Genomic DNA, 8,463 nt, shown 5'->3' on the forward strand with positions numbered 1-8,463 from the left:
ATCAGATATATTGCTGTAGAAGCAATTGAATATTGTTTTAAAAAGTTCAGAATCTTGTAATATATGCCCAAAGAATAAGTTAATTATAGAAAAGTGCTACATTGTATGATTCAGATAATCTGAGACTGATGACTAGTTTAGTGTGTAGCTAGGTGCTAATTGTATGTGCTGTGGATATTAAATGTAAAAGGAGTTCAAGCCTGGAAAGATTCACATGGACTGGAGCTGTTAGTTTGTTTTTGGTTTAAAGGATAGAATTTGGTGTTATTCATCAAGCCCATATTGGGACAATGAAAAGACTTCCCAGTATTGCCTACAAAAGGTTATCCAGGTGTAGTTACATGCTTCTGATTTTCCCCGTTGTTCTGTTTATATAGGCATAGCTCATTTATTACGGGAAATGGGAGGAATAGCTGTATTGGTGCTATATTGGTTTGTTATAGCCAATCCCTAAAGAAATGTGTTCCTGTAAAGACTCTTTTGTTTTTCTTTATATCCTTTGAAATTACGATTTGCCTCCAGCCATAATTTCTTACAGCCACAAATAGTAAAAACTAATACTTTTATAGCACTGAACTGTGTACCTAACTGTGTTCTAGATACATTTCATATTTTGACTAATTTGATCTTCATGATAACCCCATGTGGTAGGTAATATTCAGTTTTTCATTTTACAGATGGGGAGCCAGATAAATATTACATAGCTAGAAAGTGACAGAGGTGAGCTGTGAACCAGAGTCTCTACTGTTAACCCTAGTCTATGCTTGAATTGACTTAAGAATTAAATTTTATTAGTAATGTTTTAAACATTGTTATTATTATTATTATTTCGACATAGGGTCTCACTCTGTCACCCAGGCTAGAAGGCAGTGGCTCGATCTTGGATCACTGCAACCTCTACCTTCTGGGCTCAAGCAGTCCTCCCACCTCAGTCTCCCGAGTAGCTGGGACTACAGGCACATGCCACCACCCCGGCTAATTTTTTAGTATTTTCAGTAGAGATGGGGTTTTACCATGTTGCCCAGGCTTGTCTCAAACACTTCCACAGTGCTAGGATTACAGGCATGAGCCACCACGCCCAGCCTTAAACATTATTTTAACAATGTCATAGGTTAGGCAGTTATAACTGTATTAAAGTCCTGAGAAGCTCACTCAGTAATTTAAAAAATTTCCACTAGAGGTCAGTCTATCACTTGGCAATATAAATATTTTCTGCTTTCTTAGAAGTGCAAAATTTCATTTACTAAATTAAAGAAGTATGCTATGGAAGAGACTTGGGTAGCAGAATAAATTATGAATTGGAAACATAATAAAAAAAGTAATCTTTATAGTAGTAAAAGCATATATGACTATTACAAGATGCAGTATTGGTTCAATTGACTGTATTTGCCGAATTTAGTTAAGATATCCTATGAGATGCTATCTGGGCATAGGAAAGACTAATGACCCTGATCTTTAGTTGTTGCCTCTAAATGAACCACACATTAAACATTAGACCAATTTTTGTGTTACTAATACTTCAGATTCTTTTTGTTGACTCATTTAATTCAGTCAAGGACTTAAAGTATACCTGGAGAGTAACGAAATAGTGAAAAGATTAAATGTTTACTATTGAATGTTTACTAAGAGATATTCTGATAATTTTAAGGCAATGTGGGCCTAAGATTTTTAAAAAAGTAGTCTAGAGGCTTTTATTTCTCAACTCTCAAGTTTTGGAGATAACAAGGAATTGAATTAAGATGCAGAAACTGAGAGTCTATTTAGAAGCTGCATTTTGAGGTAATTTCTTTGCTTGTAAATGTAGTCATATTTTGGAAGGATAAAATATTAATTAACTAGAGTCTTAATCTGGAAGGATTAAATATAGTTGGAGAGTCTAGCATGGTCCTGAGTATAAAGTTATTAATCAGTTGACCAATGATGTTATTTATATGTAAATAATGATTTTGGCTTCTGTAGGTTAAATAAAGCCTTTTAGGCAGCCTTCAAACTAGCTGAAACAATCTGACTTGACTTCAGATTTGTCACACTGGAAATGAATGGCAACATGCGGAACAGGCCAGGACAGGGGGGGAAGTTACATAGGAGGGGTGGTTCGGCAGAGTTTGTAAGTTTGGATGGGTAATAACTTAACCCAGGAGATTGTTGGTGGAGGGGTGAGGGAGTCCTGTAAATAGAGATAGGCAGAAGCAGACAGGTTATTTGGGTTCTAGGTAAACAAGGTGCATCTAAGACCTAAGAAGTCTTCAGAGGCAGCAGAGATGAACAAATGAACGTGAAGGTGAGAGTTAATGATATCTAATGGTACCTATCCCTTACTATGTACTTATTTATGTGCCAGGCACTGTGCTAAGAGCTTTATGTACAGTATCTCTTTTTCTCCTTGTCATAATCTTGTGAGGTAGGTTCTAATCCCTTTTTGCAGACAAGATGACTGAGGCTGAATGAGTTTCAATAACTTGCCTTGGGTCTTAGAGCTTGTAAATGGCAAAACTGATATTTGAACTCAGGGCTTATGACTCCAGCTGTGAAACTCTGCTTTCTGATGCAGAAGGTATTTCTTTTTTTTCCCCAGTTTTATGCTGCCTGCAATGTAAGGATGGCCATAGGCTTATATCCAATGGGAAATTAACACCATGGGTAAACCCCAATTACAGCAAAAGCAGAGAGTTATAACTTCCAGGGAGGTGGGGGTTGGTATTTTTGTTAAAAATGTGAAGTTTTTTAACCTTTGACTGCAAATCACGGTGAAAAACCTATATTCTCCATGTAGTGCTGATTAGATGGTGGCGAATCCATCTCCTGTACTTTCACTACTTTGTTGTTTTTTTTCCTCTTTTCTAAAATCCACTAATTATCTTACTAGGTGTTCTCTCTGTTGACTCGGTTTCTCATAAATGACACTCCTGGAGATGCCCTCTCAAGGGCTTTCTAGAGTCATAATAGGAAGAGTAGTGGGCAAACCAAAAGGAAGTTTAGGGATCACTAATTTGGTCTGTCAGTGTACTTTTGTCACTTTATTTTTACACCTGCAGGCAGCAGTGCTTCTGAGACCTTTTAGTCCTTTAAAGATAGCTTTGATCCTAGATCTCTTTCTGCTTAGGATATGTTTTTGAAGGGATAAGGACAGAATGTCAGCTTTCTTCTCCCAAAGGCACCGGTTGTTGAATTTCCCCTGTAATCTGGGACTTTCATCATTTCCTCCATGTTGATGGTGGTGCTAGACCTGGGGAATAGCATTTATCTTTTGTTTTTTGACCCAAGTGACAGGTTAATGGTGAAAGGTCCATCAGCTAAGAATGCTTTTAATAAGGCCTTCTTTTTTGTGGTTTAGCTAGGGTCCATCTATGGTTAACTGCAAAAAGTATTTCCCAAGTTCCTTCAGTCTTTTCTTCTGAAGTTGCTTGAAGGTAATACTTAGGAAGAGTACATCCACATGCTATACAAGGGCAAGCAAATGGAAAGTTCTCTTTCTATAGCTTTTTATCTCTTGGGTGAACCTTCGATTTATTTTGACAAAATAATACAGAATTCTTAACCTAGCAGTATAAAGTAACACCAGATTCACAAGGGCCAAACTCTTCTCAGCAGAGCAGGCTCAGCAGAATTGTGTAAGGCCAGAGTGCCTGCTTTCTTCCATAAGTCTTTGGGATTAAATTTACTCATCTCTGTTTTCGGTCCATCAATGCCCAAAGTCATCTCTCTCTTCTATTTGCTATTTCATAGAGAAGGAAGCCATTTGATGGGAATTTCCTAAATTCCCTACAACCAAATCTATATACCTACTTCCACCTGTTAGCATCCATCTTCCTCAGGTAGCTTTCCAGCTGGCCTGCCTGCTACTTTCCACTCTTGATTCTCTTACATCCTGCCTCTAAAGTCATATTTTACAAATAAAAATGTGATTATGCCACTCTTCTACTGAAAAAGTGTTTATTTGCATGCTTGTAGGATAGAGCCTCAAATCTTTAACATACCTTATGAGGCCCTGTAGATATTGCTCCTTGCCTAACTCACCATTTTAGACTGACAGCAATGTAGCTCTTCCTCCCCCGCCCCCCCACAGTTCAGCCATACTGGTCCCTTTTAGTTTCCTCAAATCTGCCAAGTTTCTTCCTGGTTCCTCTTTTTGGAATGCATTCCTCACTTCCCCTGGCTAACTGATTGGTGTCCTTCAGGTCACTGCTTGTGTTATTCTTTCTGGGAAATCCCAATGTAGTCATATCTCTTGTAATTATTAAGTTAGTGACATTATTTTCCAAGTGTTATTACCAGGAAGTTCAGTTCTCACTCTTGAAGACTTTTCCTTCACTTTGTGTATTGTGTAAGATCTGGGGGCTCCAAAAGGTTAGTCTCATGTACCACGTGGAGGGTGAACTCGAAATCTGAGAAGTACAATATAGCTGTTGCTGATAAAGACTGTTGCTGTTGAAGAATGGTCCTGCACAGCCCAGAGGGATTGATTAGTTGTGATGACCTGCCCAAGATGCAGATGGTACATTTTACATTCATATATGTACAGATTTACGTTCATACACTTAGTCATTGTTTGTCAAAGCATAATCTTGTGTCATCGTGGTTATAGGCTGGGTTAGAGTCACCCTTCCTCATGATCCCCTGGGCTAGATTGAGCTTGGGACACCAACCCAGACAACTCCTGCCTAGCGAGTATTATTTTGGTACCATTTGTATCCCTTCTTGCCAGAAGATTTTGGTCAGGGCAATGTTAGGTTTACTCCAGCAGCTAACTTTGAATACCAAGGAACACTCCTAGAAGGCCTATGGGCTTTATATCTCAAGAAAAAAGATAGTTATTGCTAGGTTATATGCCCAAGGAAGGCCCTACTTACCCAGATACAGGGTATTTACTCATTTTTGCAATCTGTCACTATGGGAGGTGACTTAAGTGATTCTTCACAAAATAAAGTGAACTTCAAGGAGATTTTTGCCTCTCCTAGAACTGAGAAGCAACTCAGAGATTCTTTAGCTAGAATAATTTAATCCATAACCCTTGGGGACTCTAATCTCTGCTTAAACAGCTACCCCTTTACTTAGTTATTGATCTGCTATTCTTGTGATTTTTAAAAATAGTAATAGTCTGTTTTCCCCACTATAATACAAGCTCCAAGAGGGTAGGAAGTATTTCTGTCTTCTTTATTGCTGTATTTCCAGTGCCACCCAAAGTGCCTTGCACATAGTTAATATCCCATGGATATTTGATGAGTGAATGCATTTTAAGTTTTCCAAAGTAGAATTTAAATAGTAACTATTACTTCTAAGAATTATAGAAGATATTCAGAAAAGTAAAGCCATGCTAACCATATTCCCTGTTATGAAACTAATTGAGAATCAACAAATAGAATGAAAAGCAAGCAAACAAAAAAAAATCTGTGAAACTAGGAATGGCTCAGTTCCTAGCTATGGACTAGAATCTAATAGTATAATGAAATCAAAGGGGGATGCTAAAATCTGTTATACACCTGTTTAGATTGTAAACAGAGTGCAGGTTTCACTGAAGGTGGGGGCCATGAATACCCTATCCTGTAAGGTTTTAGTGTTGGGACACGCCATGGGAAAACCTGGAAAATCTTCAAGGAATCCAGTGCAATATCTCAAAAAGGAGACAGAGAGAAAGAGAGGAGAGAGAGACAACAGGACAGTATCTTTTGATTTCTAACCTGCACTGAAGTGGAGAGGAAGAAAGAAGAAATGATAATGAGCTATGTAGCAGTTAACTGAATCAAATGAAAATAAATGAATAACTAATAAATTAGCAAACCAAAGCTAGTTAACTGCTTGACTCTAAGCATGCAGAATGAAGTACATTTCAGATTAAAAATTATTTTAGCCAACAATTTCTAGAAAAATACATCTGTATTCACTTAAAGAAATTGAAGGGGAACATAGAAGTTTTAGAAATTGGAGTTAAGGAAAGCAAGGCAATCCGTCTCTGGTAGTCAGAGTCACAGGATGTGAGGCTTTATAGCTGTTGGCAGCCATGTTCTGTGCCTTGTGGGAGAAATTGGTCTGTCTGTGATAGTGACAGCCAAGCCAACACATTGAAGCAGAAATAAGAGACAAAAGAAAAATAGCCCTAGTTGAGATAAGCTGTCCTGGTGGTGGTCAAGTCTGTGATTCCAGTTATCCCTGAGGCTCAGTTACACTTTATACATTTCCTAGAGTTCTATGAGGTACTACATTGTCTTTCTAATAAATTCTTTTTATCTAAACTATTTCAGGTTAGGCTTATGCCATAGACTTTCAACTAGGAATTCTGTACGATATGTAGATAATACAGGCAGAGAAGATCCAACATATGTGTTATTGGTGTGCCTGATAGAGAGTAGAATGAATGGACAATAATTTCAGATGTATAATGGGGAAAAGACCACTAGAGATTAAAGGGATTAGTAATCTGCAGATTCAAAGAATACAGAGTTCTAAAAAAAACTGAAACAGGATGATCAATATCAAATAAGTATGTAACAGTCAAGTTAGTTCTGCTTCAAGATTAAAAAAAGAATTGCCAAGCATTCTGACAGAAAAAGCAAGTCACCAAAAGGGGGAAAATGAGATTGGTTTCTGACATCATGGTAATAGCCAAAGCCAGGAGGCAGTTGAACAGTGTCTCTTGAATTTTGGTGGACTGTGTGTAGGCAGGGAATAGTGTGACCCACAGATTTAATACCTGGTCAAGCTCTTATTTATACATAAAGATAACAACTAATATTCTCAAACATTCAAAGACCTAGTCCCTGAAAAAATGCCTCATGAGTAAAATTAATCATCTAAGTGATAAATAAAAAGAACTTGGGAATGAAGAAGCAGAGATAGGAAAGGGTTGAGAGGGCATATGGAATCTATTTAAAAATAGACCAAGTAAAGTCTGAATAACTGCGTACTATGAAAACAGAAGAAAATGTAAAGGCTCTAAAATTAATATTGAATAAAGGATTTCTATAACAGATAAAGAGGGGGAAGGGGGAATAGGTAGAGGTTTATAAAAGCGTATGAACTCCCATTTATCTTTGTGGAGAGAGAGTCAGTAGATATAGCCTGTAGTTGATGAATTTGCTAGTCAGAATTGAAATCTAGGCACTGCCACATACCAGCTATCCATTCTCAGAAGAGTTTAAATCTCATAAGTAGTTACAGAATTTTCGTCTGTATCTTGGAGGTAATTATACTACTCACCTACTAGGGTTATTGTAAAGATTAAATACAATAATGTGTGTGAGGTACTTAGAACAGTGCCTGGCCTGAAGTAAGCATTCAGTGAAAATTACCAATTATTTATTATTATTTTAAGGCAAAAACATGGGTAGATAATTTTATAATCTTGGGGCAGAGAAGGCCTTTCTAAGCATAACTCTCAACCTAGTGACCATAAAAGAAAAGATTAATTATTTTACTTCATAAAAGCTAAAAACTTGAAGATGGCTGAATAGTAATGCCTCCAGCTCCCAATGTGAGCGACACAGAAGATGGGTGATTTCTGCATTTTCAACTGAGGTACCGGGTTCATCTCACTGGGTCATGTTGGACAGTTGGCGCTGGTCCATGGGTGCAGCCCGACCAGCGAGAGCTGAAGCAGGGTGAGGCATCGCCAGGAGGAAGGGAATTCCTTTTCCTAGCCAAAGGAAATTGAGACACACAACACCTGGAAAATCGGGTAACTGCCACCCTGATACTATGCTTTATCAAGGGTCTTAGCAAACAGCACACCAGGAGATTATATCCCACACCTGGCCCAGAGGGTCCCACGCCCACGGAGCCTCCCTCATTGCTAGCACAGCAGTCTGAGATCTAACTGCAAGGCGGCAGCGAGGCTCCAGGAGGGGCGCCCGCCATTGCTGAGGCTTAAGTAGGTAAACAAAGCCACTGGGAAACTCGAATTGGGTGGAGTCCACCACAGCTCAAGGAGGCCTGCCTGCCTCTGTAGACTCCTCCTCTGGGGATAGGTCATAGCTAAACAAAAAGCAGCAGAAACCTCGGCAGAGGTAAATGCCCCCGTCTGACAGCTTTGAAGAGAGCAGTGGATCTCTCAGCATGGAGGTTGAGATCTGAGAAGGGACAGACTGCCTGCTCAAGTGGGTGCCTGACCCCTGAGTAGCCTAACTGGGAGACATCCCCCATTTGGTGCAGACCGACACCTCACACCTCACATGGTGGGGTACACCCCTGAGACAAAGTTTCCAGAGCAAGAATCAGACAGCAACACTCGCTGTTCAGCAATATTCTATTTTCTGCAGCCTCCGCTGCTGATACCCAGGCAAACAGGTCTGGAGTGGACCTCAAGCAAACTCCAACAGACCTACAGCTGAGGGTCCTGATTGTTAGAAGGAAAACTAACAAACAGAAAGGACACCCACACCAAAACCCCATCAATACATCACCATCATCAAAGACCAAAGGCAGATAAAACCACAAAGATGGGGAAAAAGCAGTGCAGAAAAGCTGGAA

The 8,463-nt window shown here is 39.1% G+C and overlaps 1 protein-coding gene across 4 annotated transcripts in view; it reads left to right on the forward strand.

Moving 5' to 3' along the window:
* Positions 1 to 8,463, forward strand: part of STK33 (serine/threonine kinase 33) — a 216,821-nt gene that overhangs the window by 28,919 nt on the left and 179,439 nt on the right. Inside the window, exon 2 of one of the 4 annotated variants that reach the window (XM_012000249.1) lies at positions 678 to 720. The exons of the other annotated variants lie outside the window; for them this stretch is intronic. The gene's annotated coding sequence lies outside the window, so the exon portion shown is untranslated. The remainder of the gene's footprint in view (positions 1 to 677; positions 721 to 8,463) is intronic. 4 annotated transcript variants of the gene reach the window in all.

Source organism: Mandrillus leucophaeus, unplaced genomic scaffold (genome assembly GCF_000951045.1).
Source record: "Mandrillus leucophaeus isolate KB7577 unplaced genomic scaffold, Mleu.le_1.0 Scaffold622, whole genome shotgun sequence".
Lineage (NCBI taxonomy): Eukaryota > Metazoa > Chordata > Mammalia > Primates > Cercopithecidae > Mandrillus > Mandrillus leucophaeus.